Source organism: Phyllostomus discolor, chromosome 12 (assembly GCF_004126475.2).
Source record: "Phyllostomus discolor isolate MPI-MPIP mPhyDis1 chromosome 12, mPhyDis1.pri.v3, whole genome shotgun sequence".
Lineage (NCBI taxonomy): Eukaryota > Metazoa > Chordata > Mammalia > Chiroptera > Phyllostomidae > Phyllostomus > Phyllostomus discolor.
This window is the reverse complement of record NC_040914.2, coordinates 42,585,056-42,601,219: the sequence shown is the minus strand read 5'-3', so window position 1 is coordinate 42,601,219 and position 16,164 is coordinate 42,585,056. Positions and strand designations below refer to the sequence as shown.

At 45.3% G+C, this 16,164-nt stretch overlaps 1 protein-coding gene across 2 annotated transcripts in view; it reads left to right on the top strand.

Annotated features, from left to right (window-relative positions):
• Positions 1–16,164, top strand: part of PDE8A (phosphodiesterase 8A) — an 87,811-nt gene that overhangs the window by 33,194 nt on the left and 38,453 nt on the right. The gene's annotated exons all lie outside the window — the stretch shown is intronic.

Below are 16,164 nucleotides of genomic sequence, written 5' to 3'. Positions count from 1 at the left end.
ACACAGGGGTGCATATATGTTTCTGAATTTAGCATTTTGGATTTCTTTGGATAAATGCCCAGAAGCGGAATTGCTGGTAGTTCATATGGTAGTTCTCTTCTATTTGTAATTTTTCGAGGAACTTCCGCACTGTTTTCCATAGTGGCTGCACCAATTCACAGTCTCACCTCACCAACAGTGCACCAGGGTTTCCTTTTCTCTGCATCCTCGCCAGCACGTGTTGTTTGTTTGTTTATTGACGGCAGCCTTTCTGACTCATGCGAGGTGAAAACTCATTGTGGTTTTAATTTGCCGTTCCTTGTTGACTAGTGACATCAAGCATTTTTCATGTCTGTCAGCCATCCGTTTGTCCTCTTTGGAGAAATGTGTATTGAAGTGCTCTGCCCATTTTTTAACTGGATTTTTTTCAAGATTTTATTCATTTATTTTTAGAGAGAAAGGAAGGGAGGGCTAGAGAGGGGAACATCACTGTGTGGTGGCCTGTTGCACACCCTCTACTGGTGACTTGGCCTGCACCCCAGACATGTGCCCTGACTGGGAATCGAACTGGTGACCCCTTTGCCTTGCAGTCCGGGGCTTAGTCCACTGAACCACACCAGCCAGGGCTGGGGTTTTTTGTTTGTTTTTGGTTTTTGGTGCTAAGTTGTATGATTTCCTTACGTATTTTGGATATTAACCCCTTATCGGATGTATGGCTAATATCTTCTTTCATTCAGTAGGTTGTCTTTCCATTTTGCTGATGTTTCCTTTGCTGTGCAAAAACTTTTTAGTTTGAGGTAGTCCATTTGTTTATTTTTTCTTTGGTTACCCTTGCCCAAGGAGACAGATCCAAAAAATATTACTAAGAGCATTATCAGAGATTTACAGCCTGTTCTCAGAGTTGTAATGCTTCAGGTCTCACATTTAGGTCTTCAATTGAGTTTCAAATATATTCTCTTATATAGTGTTAGGAAAGTGGTCTGGTCTCATTGTTTTATATATCTGTCCAGTTTTCCCATCAGCAGTTATCAAAGAAGCTGTCTTTATCCCATTTATATTTTTGCTTTCCTTGTCACAGATTAATTGACCATATAAGCATGGGTTTATTTCTGGGTGCTCTATTCCGTTTCATTGATCTGTGTGTCTGTTTTTATGCCAATACCATGCTGCATTGATTACTGTGGCCTTATAATATCAGGCAGTGTGACCTCAAACTTCATTCTTCTTTTTCCAGATTGCTGTGGCTATTCAGGGCCTGTTTGGTTCCCATATAAATTTTAGGACCATTTGTTCTCCTCCTGTGAAAAACGCCCTTGGTGTTCTGATAGGGACTGCACTGCCTCTGTAGGTTGCTGTGGGTAGTGCGGCTGTTTTAATACTGTCAGTTCTCCTGTCCATGTGTACGGCGTGTGCCTCCATTGATTTGTACGGTTTCTTCTTCAGTGTCTTGTACTTTTCCAAATAGAGATCCTTTACCTCCTTGGTTAAAATTATTCCTAGATATTTTATTCTTTTTGATGCAATTGTGAGTGGGATTGTTTTCCTCATTTCTCTTTCTGACAGTTCATTATTGGTGTATCAGAACACAACCACATGGATGACAGTGTGGTGATGGCAGGGAGAGGGAACTATAAGGGGGACACATGGTCATGGGAAAAAAGCAATAAAAATAAATATTAAAAAAGAAAATGTAATCTTTGAATATTAATTTCATATCTTGCTATTGTACTGAATTTATTTATTAGTTATAATGGTTTTTTGTGTGTGGAATCTTTAGGGTTCTGTCTATATAGTATATGTCATCTGCAAATAATGACAGTTACACTCCTTTTCCAGTTTGGATGCCTTCTATTTCTCCTTGTTCTCTGATCGCTGTGGCTAGGACTTCCAGTTCTGTGTTGGATAAAAGTGGTGAGAGGGGCATCCTTATCTTGTTCCTAATCTTAAGGAAAACACCTTCAGCTTCTCACTGTTGGCTATGATGTTGGCTGCGGCTTTGTCATAGACGGCCTTTATTATGTTGAAGTGTATTCCCTCTAGTCCCTACTTTGCTGAGAGGTTTTTTGTTTTTTTCTTTAAAAAATTGTAAATGGATGCTGGATTTTGTGAAATGCCTTTTCTGCATCTGTGACAGCGTGTGATTTTTATTCTTCATTTTGTTTACATGGTGTATCACATTAATTGACTTGTGGATATTGAACAAACCTTGTATTCCAGGAATAAATCCATTTGATCGGTGTATGATCTTTGTGCTGTATTGCTGAATTCGGTTTGCTAATATTTTGTTGGGAATTTTTGCATTCATGTTCATCAGGGATATTGGCCTGTAATTCTTTTTTTTTTTTTTTTTTTTTTCTGGCACCATTACATTTCTTTCTTTCTTTTTTTTTAAAAAGTGACTATGAAACTTTTTAAAGTTGTTTTTCAAGTATAGTTGTCTTCATTTCCCTCCATCCCCTCCCCTCTACCTCACCCACCCCCACCTCCCATCAGACCCATTACATGTCTTATTTGGCGCCTAGACTGAGGCCTAGAGTGGTGAGTAACCTCCAGCCACACAGAGGCAGATGGGACCGGACTTCTCTCTGTGTCTCTCATGTACCCCGTTTTCTAGTTTCTGTCGCACCACCGTGCCAGGTAGTTTTGAGGGAGGGATGGAATTAGCATCATCCATAGGGCTGTCAAAGACTCTGTTTCCACTCTCTTCTGCTGTGTGCTTCGGCTCCCATGGACCGATTTCTGCCTTTTCTGCTTCCGTCTGTCAAAGCCACTGCCCTCTTCTGTGTTCCTGTGACCGTGTAGCACATGAGGCAATACGTGCAGTGACGAGTACGGGCCTTGAGAACCGCACAGCCCTGGATCCGAGTTCCACAGCCCCACGTCCTCGCTGTGTGACTGGCAAGTGGATTAACTTTGCAGAGTTCTGTTTTCAGGTCTGTAATTAGGAAGAATAGTAGCAGTTTCTACTTTATACAGTTGATGTGAGGATTGTGGGATACTCCTGGGTACATAGTAAATACCCAAGTGTTACATGCTGTTGGTGGTGGCTCGATTACTGTTAATAAATCACTGACGGCTGATTGCTGGCCTTCTCCAGCTCCAGTTCTTCTTGTGCCTGACTGCTTATTGCTGAATCCAAGGTTACCCCGTTTTCTAAGGGGCAGTCCCAGCGTACAGGCTTCTTACCCTCACACACTTGTTGGAGTAGTTCTGTGGATACATTTTACTTACAGTCACCGTGCCCTGGAGCATGCCCCTCTCTGCCGTCTGGAGTTGACGCATTTGTGTGGGGGATGTTTTGTGGAAACAAATCGTCGTCTCTGTGGTCTGCTGAGTGAAGGAGCAGAATGTTTTCTCTCGTTACTTCAAGGCGACAGCCAACTTTGGGGTTCAGCGTTTGTGTAGCTCCCGGTGTCTGTTAATTTCGGAAATAGATGGGAAAACACAGTTCACCGAGCACTTGCAGACGGCAGGCGGCAGCGTGCCCTCCCTCGTGTGACACCCTCCTAGTAGCCCAGCTCGGGCTGTGAAAGGAGCAGTCCGGAGGCCTCCTGGCCGTCCTCCTAGTTAATAACTCGTGGAGATTGTCTGTCCTTAGTATAAGACTGGGATAATTAGGCGGTTTGGATTTTCTCTGTCTTGTAAATGAAAAACCAGGAAAACACAGTGTGTATATTATACAAGGAACAAAGGTCCTGGAAACAGTAACTTTCTAAAAGGAAAGACCTAGGTCTGTGTGTTTGATGTGTAAAAGCCAGTGGAATAAATCATCATTTTCACCGATTTTACAGGGAAACTAAAGTGAGGAAAATTTATTTGATCTTTTAAAGGGCGTGACTTCTGGGTTATGAGATCGCTTTTTAAAAATCTAAACATTTCAGCCCTGGCTGGCATAGCTCAGTGGATTGAGCGCGGGCTGGGAACCAAAGTGTCCCAGGTTCGATTCCCAGCCAGGGTACATTCCTGGGTTGCAGGCCAGAACCCCCAGCAACCGCACATTGATGTTTCTCTCTCTCCCTCTCTTTCTCTCCCCCCCCCTTCCCTCTCTAAAAATAAATAAATAAAATCTTTAAAAAAAAAATCTAAACATTTCAATGTCTCATGGTACTTTAGGTAAAAGGAAGCTATTGTGAATATTGTGTAGCTATTAAGATTATAATTTAGATCTGTATTTCCAAGAAAATACTCAGTTTTAAGTGAAACAAAAAGGGAAAAGGCTGATTTATACCCATCAGGAAATGTGCTCATATGTTAAACAGAAATTACTTTAGGTTAATGAAATTTCAGATAATAGTGTTTTACTTTTATCTTCTGCACCCTTTCTGTGCTGTCTGGATTTAGGAATAACCATGTGTTACTTTATATTCAAAGAAATTATAAAGTTGTTTTCTTTTTGGAGGAATGAAGGTAGAACTTAAGATTTGAACATGGTAAGGTCGGTCTTTCTCCATCCTGCCCTGGAAAATTATCCAGAGGCACCTAGGAGAAAAAGAAACAGAAATATAAACTTTATATTTGAAGAAATTAGATGTCTGAAACCCCAAACCAGAAAATAAGTGGAAAGGGGTTTTGGAAGATTGAATTAGGAGTACGGGAGGAAGTGGACAGAAATCGCTTGCAGCTGCAGATCTTGGGGAAAGAAAAAAACAACTAGCAAATCACATTTTCCAAGGTGAGCGATACACCCTGGGTTTCAAATCCAAAATACCTGGTTTGCAGTCGAGGCCATGAGTACACGAGCTGGTGGTGGGAGCTTCACGGGATCCAGCTGGAGACCAAGAAGCAGAGGAGGCTGGATCGAATGAGGACGGATACAAGTGACCTTTTTAGGGAGCAGCTGACCTGAGGTGGCAGGAAGGAGAAAGACTCCACATTAGCCCCGGCCCCACAGCTGCCTGTCCCTGGAGGCTGGGGAGAGAGAGAAGCTAAAGAATATCCTCATCCCTGCGTGCACACGCACACAGCCCTGCCAGGAAAAGGAAGAGCGGTCCTCTTCCCCTGAGCGTGGCGTGTCTCTTCTCCCAAACAAATCTTCAAGTAATTGGCCCAGGAAAAACTGCCTTCAAAAGTGAGTAGTCAAAAAATAGACCCACTCAGGACCTAGTCAAACATAATTATAAGAAAAATGATGCAGAAACATGAAAAAAAAAAGATGATGAACAACACTCACTAGAAAAATACTGGCACAGAACAAATGAAAATTATGACCAAACATTTCACAAATTAAAAAACATGGTCCACCACTATAAAGGACCGGAGCACAGATCAGAAATACTGGAGGTCAGGGAAGAGATGGCAAGCCAGCGGGAAAGGAAACCTGAGTTCTGGAACAAACGAAAACTGTCAAGGAAATGATGCTGAAGCTAAAAGTGAAACAAGACATGTTTAGAAAACAGGAATAAAGTGAGCTAAATGAAATAGAAATAGTTAAAAAGAGTTAGAGAGTGAGTACTAGATATAAACAAAATGCACAAAAAATTCCTTAAAGAAGGATACAAGTAATAGAGAAAACAAAACTTGAAAGGTAATACAATCAAGAAAAGTTTCCAGAAATCAGAGACCTTGAATCTACAGTTTGAAAGGACACGCTGTACTTGGGAAAATTAACATAGAACCTTGTAATATATCCCAGTAAAGCTATTGGACTTCAAATGTAAATAATTTTTTGAAAGACAGGCTAACAGATGAACTTACTTATAAAAGAACAAATTTTGGCTGCTTCGTATCATCAGCACAGAAGAACACTATCAAATCCTTTAGAAGGGTAACTTTGACCCAAGGATTTTGTAGTCAATGACATTTTTTAAAAAAAATTTTATCGTCACCCGAGAACATTTTTTTCCATTGCTTTTAGAGAGAGAGGAAGGGAGAGAAACACCAAAGCAAGAGAGAAGCGTTGACTGACTGCCTCCCATACTCGCCCGGACCAGGGATCGTACATGCTCGGACCGGAGAATGAACCTGCACCCTAGGTGTGTGCCCTGGCCAGAAATCAAACTCTAACAAACTGAGCCACACTGGCCAGGGCAGTCACATTTTTTTTTTAAGACAAGCTTTTAAATGTAATAATTTGGTAGAATATTCCTCCATGAACCCTTCTTGAAGAATCTAGTCAAAGACAAACTTCAGCCCACCCAGATAGCTGGAAAAACCTACAGCAAAAGAACTGGTTATGAGCATTGGATCTATTTCACTGTAGGTTAAAATGAATTTGGAGATTAAGCAATAGAACAGAATGGAGAGGTTAGATGACCTGACAGCAAAATTATCTAACCAACCAAATTGGAGAGGAAAAGGGGACAGGAGATGGGGGGTCAAGTAAGAATGCCCTTCCCTCATCTGTAATAGCTAGCGTTCAGAGGGTATCATTTACAGCTAACAGATAAACTTAGTTGTAGATATATTTAAGTGTACAAAGTTAAACAGGATGAGATAATATAACAGACTAAAACAGAATAGTGGATGGGATGGTGCAGGAAAAGAAAATATCTTAATTTCGTCATTTCTTATAGAGGATTTAAGTAAATACTATCTAAAGAAAGAAAGGTTTACAGATTAATAAAATAACTACTAGGTAAAAGTATAAACCATATTAAATATCAAAATATATACAAAAAAGAAAACAAACTCCACAAAGGGTAACAAAAATAATTGATAGAACTAAGGCCAATATCTGTCATATCAATAAAGATAAGTGGGAATTGGAGGTCAGAAAATGGCATCTCCCAGCTTGGTCATCGGAAGGGCAAGCCACGCCCTCCGTGGACGCGGTTCCCTGAAGAGGAGCACAAGCACCGGGGTCAGCAGGAACACCGTGTCATTTCCCGGTGCTCACTCCAAACTGATTTTTTTTTTTAACTCAGCCTACTAACTACAGTGAAGGTACTTAGTGTTTCATGCAGGTGATTAGCTTCATTTCTTTAAAGGAATTAAAGATCCAAAACTAATAAATGACTTAAACCAAAAAGGGAAAAGGCTAAATTATCATTTATTTTGAGCTATTACTGGGAACCCGGAAAATGCGACGTTTTGTTTCTGTAAGCTCCTGGACTATAAACAGTCCCTTAGGCTGAAGCAGCATAACAGTTGGTCCCTCACCGTGTGTGTCTAATGCTGTTGTTTCCCCCTTAGTACCAAAGTCTTGTGTTATTTGGTTCCGGCTTTCATCGGACTGGCAGCGTGCACACGCAGCCAACAGCGGTGCACAGGGGGTTCTAGTTTCAGTGACGTCTCCCAGTCTCTAATACCAGCTTCTGCCAAATCTTGAACTCGATTATATGAGGTTGGGCACTTACTGCACCAACAACAGGCCTAGTGGAGCACTTTTTTTTTTTTTTATCCTCACCCGAGGACATGCTTGTTGACTTGAGAGAGAGAGGGGGTGAGAGAAACATCCATCGGTTGCCTCTCATACACTCCGACCAGGAGCTGGACCTGCAGCCTCGGCATGTGCCCTGACCAGGAGTTGAACCCGACACCTTGTGGTTTACGGGACAACGCTCCAACCAACGGAGCCACGCCAGGCCGGGCCAGGGCACTTAGTAACAGAGTGTAGGACTGATGGGACCAGATTGAAAACCCATGCTTTGCAGCAGGAATATCAACCCTGCCACCATGAAGGAAAATCGGACGCCATGCTGCCTTCCTCAGGGTCTCCTCCTGGTCCAGCCTGGCCGCCGTCCACGGCCTCCGCTTACATGGGTGCTGCTTTTACCAGCAGTTGACCGTTGCGTTCCTTTTCTCCCTCCTGCTCCCCACTGGTTCTTCATTCCAGCTCCATCCAGACTCCTGCTCTTTGTATACGTCTGGGCAGTGAACAGAGATGCTTTCTTGGAGTTCCCTGTAAGGAAAATAGGGACAAATTAAGGACAAAATCCTCGTGTCAGGCAGGCAGAGCCACCTTACTTGAAAACCGTTTGGGCTTGAACCTGAACGTGTCAACCTCCCCTCCCGCTAAGTGAAGTCCTGGTGCTCACAGAGCAGAGCTGGGAGCACAGCTGGGCCTTGGGCAGGTGCTGGATCTAGGTAGCCTGCTAACCCGGGGTCCTTCTTAAAGACTCCTGCCCTAGATGTGAGCCCGCCAGGCTGACGGGGCCCCCAGTGCAAAGGCTGTGGTGCCCGTACCAGGGTGGAAAATGAGGGAGGGTTGGGAAACAGCTGGAAGAGAGGCACCGCCTGTCTGAAGGAAATCGTAGTGGGAGGGACACGGCAGGAGTCTCCAGAGAAACCACAAAAGTGCTTTGAAAACCCCTCTGGCCCCAAGAGTGAGGAATCCTCTGGTAGTACTAGTTAAGTGAGAACTTCTCTCTGGTCCTTCCCTATGCGCCCTGCCTGGGAAGCAGCAGCAGACAGGTGAGGGAGGAAGTGAGAAAGAGAGAGAGAGAGAGAAGCCGCCCCCACCCTTCTCCCCAAAGGCAAGCTGCTGGGGAGAGAGGTCTTTTCTTCCAATGAAAACTGAAGTGCTGATAAGGTATCTTTTTAAAGTAAACTTTTTTACAAGTTAATGCCATTAATGCACAAGTCATTAGTGTACAACTCAATGAATCATCAATGTGACCAGCACACAGATCGAGCAACAGAACATTCAGGGACCCTGTAAAGCCTTCTTGAATTTTCTCTCAGTCACCCCATCCCCTCAAAAAATATGCTGTAGATTCGTGTTGGCAGATTTAAACTTTGTGTAAATGAGATGGACTGATCACTTTTAATTACTGAATTGAGGCTGTACCTGTCACTCAATGAGTGTACTGGGTCAGATGGCATCCTCCCAGACTTAATGTCCACTGCAGCCTCAGAATGTTGACCATGCCCGGAAATAGTCTGCAGATGTGAGTGGTCAGATAAGGTCACACCGGGTCAGGGCTGGCCCTGCATCCAGTGGCTGGCGTCCTCCTGCCCTGCAGTGTCCTGCCCGGAGACGTCTTCAGTGTGGGGGCATCTGTGGGCTTCCCCAGGTCTTTCTGCTGCCGGTTTACTGAGGACTGTAGGGAAAATTAACATGTAATAAGCACAACCAGCCACTTGCAGAAGTGGCCTGCTTTATTTCATTTCCTGAGGGTAATTCTGGCTTCATGTTTTAGGTGTATTTCTTACACGGCAATGTATGGTTGATACCTTCTCCATCTCTACTATTTGTCAGGGAAATGTTCTGTCACCATTAAATCAGCATGGTAAAACCTGAGCTCCCTTTCACTCGATACGTAAAGATATTTTAAGTATGGATAGATGTACATTGAAAATCTATTATTAATGTACATGGTATTTTTGCTTTTATTATTGGTCTTACGCATTTTTGACAAAATTACCTAGTCACATCTTAACATTTTTATATGAAAATTGTGCATTTGATTGAACTCTAGAACACTTCCCGTTTTTTTGTGCATGGTGCTTCATATCAGATTCAGCTGTGTGTGCTCAAAACCAATGCTGTTTCTCATTTATGTTACGGTTTAAATGGCAAATAATTTTCCAGAGGTGGCACATTCTGTGGTATCCAAACAAAGCATGGTTGAAAATGGCAATGGGTCCGGGGAGCCAAATGCCCAAGTAACAACAGGCAGGAATCTAGTCGCACAGAACTCTGAGTGTTTGGTTAATTGAGGATGTACTCAGCTGTAATATCATTAGAGATTGCATCATTTCTTTGGAGACCTTTGAGAATGAGAAAGAGTATCCATTCACTGGAAAGATTTCACAGTGGAATGAGGAAGAGAACAGAATGATTCGTAATGTAAACCAATCAGGAAACCCAGCCAGTCTTCATTCTGCTCTAACAGATTGGATTGTTTATCCTCCCTTCTTAGCTATTTCCTTTAGGAAGATGTATTATCGAAACGTGAAGCGGTGTTGGGGGTGTCACTTGTTTAGCAATGGGTTCATTCAGTCTTTACCAACACTGTGCTTTTCTGGGTTCCAATTTTGTGAGAGTGAGCAGAGCTCAGCAGCTCAGTTGGGTGGGGGAACAGAACATGATTCGACTGTGATGCAGAGAGGCCCGGGACCCCCTGGGACACCTGGGTGTGGCCCCTCATCCAGATGGAGGCTAGGGCCAGAGGCCGAGGTGGAGCTTAGACATGCCTGAGTGTTGAAAGATGAGGAATTAGGAGAGAAGTAGCAGGAAGCACTCGCTCGCCCTGCGCCACAGCGCAGTAGTGAGAGACTCGGGCTTTCGGGGAGTTCTGAGCGTGGGGGCAGTTGGAGCCATGGCTGCCTTCTCTGGGGCAACACGGAGCCCCCGAAGGGCTTTGCACGTGCTGTGCTTGTGGGTCAGACGTTTGGCTCCTTTTGAAACTTGGCGTTCTGGTGCTCTTGTGCTTCGGATTAATGACTGAATGCACTTCCCCCGCCCAGTACCAGCCTATCTGTCGAGTCCAGGTAGTGACAATGCAGAAGGGGGCAGAACCGACTTCTGACTACGGTTCAGACGAGTTAGTACAAGAGAGTGTTTAAGTGCAGTAGATGTGAAATGAGCAAAAAGACGTCTTAAAATATTTTGCGTTCAGTATTTTCGTACATCCTGTAGAGAAATGTCATTCGCTACATATTTTCAGGCACTCGTGAAATTTTGGGGGCATGAATTCCTTTTTAGGACTTGAGTGGATAGATTTCTCATTAGTAATTATTACCGAAGTAAAGAGGAAATGATATCAGCAGATGTGCTGCGGAGCTTTTGTTCACACTGAATACACCATTCATTGAGACAAAAAGATCGTTTCTCAATTCAAATCGGAATATTCTAATTTAAGGCCTAAATCAGTTGGGTCATAATCTCTATGGAAACAAAGCTGTCCCCTGTGGCCACCCCAGAAGCGGACACACACAAGGAAGATGCAGATGCTGCCTTTTCCATCTCCCCTCAAAACTCGCTTACAGCAGAAGAACAGACTGTAGTCGGTGACATGTTTACGTGTTTTATAAAACTTAAAATATCTGTTCAGATTTCCCTGTAAATATTTGCTGTTTAAGTGGACTGAAGGGAAAACTAGCAATCAGCCAGGGGAGAAAAAAGCGAGGAGGACAGTGGGTGAGGATACAAGGAGTGTCTGGCCCACTCTGGGAGAAGGCCGGGGAAGGTGGCCAGGAGCTCGGCCTCGGGGCAGGTCCTGGTGCCATCTTGTGGGTGGACCTGGAAAGGACCAAGCGGACCCACACCAGCTTCTGCCAGGACGGCCTGCGGACCCCAGAGCTCCCCACAACCCTGGAGTAAAAGTGCGAGTCATACGCCGGAACACTGGTCGGGGGATCAGTGGCTTTGGCTGTGTCCTGGCCATCAGCAAGCCCCAGTCACGCTGCCTCCGAAGCACCCCCCACAGCCACCTCCTCGTCTCCATGGAAACGGCTAGGTGGAGCTGCCACCCTCTCTGCTTGGACTTCTCTGGAAGCTTTCTTACTGGCCTCCTGGCCTCTTCTCTCGCTCTCAATGCCCCTTCTCCACAAGTAGCCAAAGGGATCTTTTTAAAAAATAAAAATTAGATCATACCACTTCCCCGTATAAAAACTCTATAGTGGTTCTTCCTGAAAATAGAATGAAACTCAGGCTTCTTGTCCTGGCTTGGAAAGCCCTGCACCCCAGGGCCCCTGCCTCACCGCAGCCTCATCTCCTCCCCTCTTCGTCTTCGCCCGTGCTCCCCTGTTCCCACCGTGGGTCCTGTGCACCAGCCGTGCCCTCCGCCTGGCGCTCCTTCCTCCGTTTCCTCCTGGCTGGCTCCTCCCCCTCACCCGGACCTCGCCGCCCCATCGCTGCTTTAGGCGACTCTGATTCTTGACCCTCCATCAGGTCTCCCCCGTTGAGGGATGTGTCTGTCTTGTTCTCTGTTGAACGCTCACTGCCTAGAAAGCCATTCGGCACAGTGTGCTTGCCCAGCAAAGACTCGTCGGATGGAGGAAGGCTGCTTTCCGTGTTCTTGGGCTTCTTTCGGCGCAGTGCTGGTTGGGGTCAGTGCTTTTAGGTCTTCCCAACGGAGCATGAGAAGGCCACGGGGTTAAATTCCCGGGAACTGTGTCCCTTCCCCACCACTGCCCCTTACCAGCTGTTTAGTCATAGGAATGACAGCAACGTGTTTAGCACACACATAGTAGGCACTTTCTTTCTCTACTAAAACTGCACCTCGCTGTCCTTGTTTACGTTCTCCCCTACTACTGCCTGCACCGGGGTCAGGCACCGGCTCTCTGCTCTCCGGAACCCGGCTCTGTGCTCGGCTCATGACATGGTATCGGGTGGCCCACACGTGTCTGAGTTAATCTGGACTCTTCCCACCTAAGAACTGGGGTCCTCTGATTCTTATCCAGGCTGTGTCCCTTTCATCAAATGACCACTCTTTGCCTGGAGAGTGGGGGGGAGCAGGAGCGGGGAGAAAGGAGGGAGAGAGAAGATGGCCCTGCACTGGCGGCAGGGACAGTGCAGCTCAGGACAAAATCTGATCCTAGTGTTTTACTCCAGTCCCTAGGTTTGTATGCAATTATTGCAGCTTGACCCCAGCATAACTCTAGTTTCTAATAACGGGGATGTAGGAAAAAGGGAGAGATCACAGGATTCTTCTGTGGTTCCTAGCGCTTAGGCTTTTCAAAGATTCCTGATTCCGTCCTTCCTTCATGTTCCTTGTGAAGTGTACTCCGAACATGAAAACGCTCTGAGAACTGGGAGTTGTGTCTTGCATACACATGTCCGTGTAGAAGCTGGTGTGAGTGTGGTTTTTAGGTAGAGTGTTTCAGAAAGATCAGCTCCTGTGTCGGCAGTCATTCAGAAACATCTTTTGAGCGCCTGCTGGGTGCCAGGCACTGCTTTGGGTATTGGAAATACAGCAGTGAAGGAAGCAGACAAATCTCTGTCTTCGTAGAACTCCCACTCTCCCACTAGCTGATAGAGGAGATAAACAGTAAAACAAGGAGCGTGGCAAATGGTGACTGAGAGCCGTGGGGGGAAGGCAGAGCAGGCAGAGGAGCAGGGAGGGCCGCGGGAGTGGGGGTTTTAGACAGCTTGGGCTTGTATGTCTGCCTCCTCTCCCACCCGTAGGACGACCAAGATTCATAACCCAGTAACTTTGCCTTACGGAGTCACACCTTAGCGATGTTAGGTCAGTTAGGCCAAAAAATAAACAAGAAAGAAAGAAAAAAAAAATCTGATATGTTTCATCAAAGTTTCTAATAATTAGTTCAGTTTGTCAGCCATGTATTTACAAAAGTTACTTTAAAATACTAAAATATACACTGACATCCTAATCTGATACCTTAATGTCACAATCTTTTTATAGCAATAAATTTAAATAAACACATAAATATTTAAAAATCCAAAAGACTAAACTCAACAACTTGCATAATTACCAGTACCAGCCTATGAGCATACTGTTTGTTTCTGTAATACCTAAAAATATCTGTTGCTTTTGAAGGGAAAAGATTAAATCAGTGCTACGTTATTAAAATTAATTAAAATTATTTTTCTCTTCTAAATATTAGTGCAAGAAGTAAACATTACTAAGACAGCTGTGGCCTGAAGCAGTCGGTCAGTTCGGTCCTGACTTTCCTACACAAAGGGCGAGCACAAGAATGCCGGCGGTTCCGATCCCCTCTGCAGAGCCGCTGGGAAGTTGTTTATTCTTTGAGGGCCCAGTGCTGACGTCAACTCCCTGAGTAATGTCATCAGATTTCCTGGCGGTGGCTATTTTGGGGGGTGGGGGGTGGTAAGCAGTCGTCGGACCTTCCTGGGCCACTGCTTCGCAGAGGTCCCGGGAGCCGGACGTGCCCCGCCGACAGGAAGTGAGGCTAATGCGCTGTCTCACTGAGTAAATAGAGTGTCCAGTGGTGAAGCAGAACTGCCGGGACAGTGGTGTCTGAAAACGATATTGCTAAAACTGTACTGAGGCAAAATTCATAATCCTTAAAAAAATTAACGCGTGGCTTCTTTTGTGTCTTACAAGTGATGCAGTGGTGAGTTATTTTCGTGAGCCGAGATACAACGTTATGCTGTCCTTTGTCTGTAAAAGGTGCTTCGCCCCTTTCGCTGCCCAGAGCCGTTCTCCCGGGAGGGAGGAGGCTTCGGCCTGGAGCCAGCCCCGAGTGTGCCTCGTCCCCCAGCTCGTGGCCAGTGCTGTGTGCGCACACACCTGTGTCTCTTACAGATCAGAACAGCCACTGACGTTTGACATTGTTGTTAACTAATGTCTTTACCTTTATTTTTCTCTTCCCGGTCTCCTTAATTTTGTACTGTGGACTTTCTCAAACGTAGACCTGAAAGCTTATTTACTTAATTCTTGTTTCATGACAGAAAGATTTAAGACTGTGAATTTTGCCTCTGAGTCAAATTTAGCAGTACCCTGTAAGTCTTATTACATGATATTTTCATTCTTATCATTTTCTGAGTAATCTGTAGGTCTAGTTTGCATTTCCCTCTCTGATCCAGCAAGTGCATGAGTTAATATTTAAAATTTTTCTAGGGGTAGAGGTATTTGTTGTTGATTTTGTTTAAATGTATGTTTTAAATTTCTGCTTCGATTGTATTATGGTTAAAGAATAAAAACTGTACATGTTTTAAGAGCATGTTTTTAAAAAAAGAATATGTTTTCAGGTTTTCTTTGTGCTCTTGTATAGCAGTTGTTTTTTTTGTTTTTTTTTTTTTTAAGATTTTATTTATATTTAGAGATGACAGAGAGAGAGAAACAGAGAAACATCAATGTGTGGTTGCTGGGGGCCATGGCCTGCAACCCAGGATTGTGCCCTGACTGGGAATCGAACCTGCGATGCTTTGGTTCGCAGCCCACGCTCAGTCCACTGAGCTGCGCCAGCCAGGGCAAGCACTTGTTTTTATACTATTAATAAATATTTTCTTTCTTTCCCTTCAGACTTTATTTTTCATCTATTGGAGTCTTTTTCTTTATTATTATTAAAGATTTTATTTATTATTTATTTATTTTTACTGAGAGGGGAAAGGGGACAGAAGGAGAGGGAGAGAAACATCAGCTGGTTGTCTCTTGTACAAGTCCTGACTGGGGGCCAAACCTGTAGCCCAGGCATGTGCCCTGACTGGGAATTGAACCAGCAGCCTTTTGCTTTGCAGGATGACATCCAACCCACTCAGCCACACTGGTCAGGGCTATTTGATTCTTCATAGCAAATTTTGTGAGTCTTCTGCATCCAAGGCCGCAGACCCCCCGTGCATACAGAGGACCACGAGCCGTCCACCTGCTTCTGTATCTCACACAGTAGCAGCCTCCCTCCTGCTGCTGCGTTTTTCTGCTCTCTTATGGAACTGTCCCCTGCGCTGAAGGAAACTAACAGAGAGGTTCTCTTTTTCTTTATTTTTCCTGTCGTTTTCTTCCTTCTCTTTCTTTTCCCTGAGTAGTGCCACTGTATTCCCCAAGCACTAGGCCTGTATCATTCCTTGTTCTTTCATGCATTCATTGCTTTAAAATTTGTTCATTAAAAACCAAAAACCTTCCCACTGAGAGGGGTCCCTCTCTGTGCCCCTGCTGCCCTTCTCTGGGCACCGTGGGGCATGAGCGTATGGGTCAGATCTCCCTCTGAAGGCTCTGCTCTGGGACACTCTGGCTCCGGCATCGGCCACGCCTCTCAGCGCGAGGCTGGCCCGTAACACGCAGCTCAGGGGGCCGGATGGTGCTGTCCTCCTCATTCTCCCACCCTGCCGCGGAGTCCTCCCCTCAGTGTGAGGCCTGGAATAGTGCTGACCCTCATTCTCATGCCTCCCGAGAGACGAAACCCCTACAAAGTGAATCAGAAACTGGGCCGGCGGTCCATAGTGAGCAGACATCAGCCTCTAGCAGTTAAAATTACGCACAGGCATCCACATCACGGAGCAGGTTTGTTCCATGTGTTTACTGTGGGTGGGCCACCGTCCGAGGGGCGAGGCAGGCCACGGGCAGCCACTGGGCACCGTCGAGTTCTGCTGTTGTGGGTATGGAGTCCTCCCGTCACCCACAGGCCCCCGGAGGGCGCAGATGCCTTCAGCCCATGCAGTGTTTCTGCGAAATTGCAAAAAGGTGTCTCTTCCTCTGCGTAGGGACCCAGGGTCATGGTTCATCGCTGGGGGCTGGGTGTGGAAGTGCCAGCTGTTTCTCAAAGAGCTTTCTCTGGCCCGGAGGACCCACGGCTCTGCCTGCTGGACGCCATGATTTGTGCGCCAGTTCATGGTCTGTGCCGGAGAAGGGAGACGTAGGCGGGGAAGGCACCAGAGTC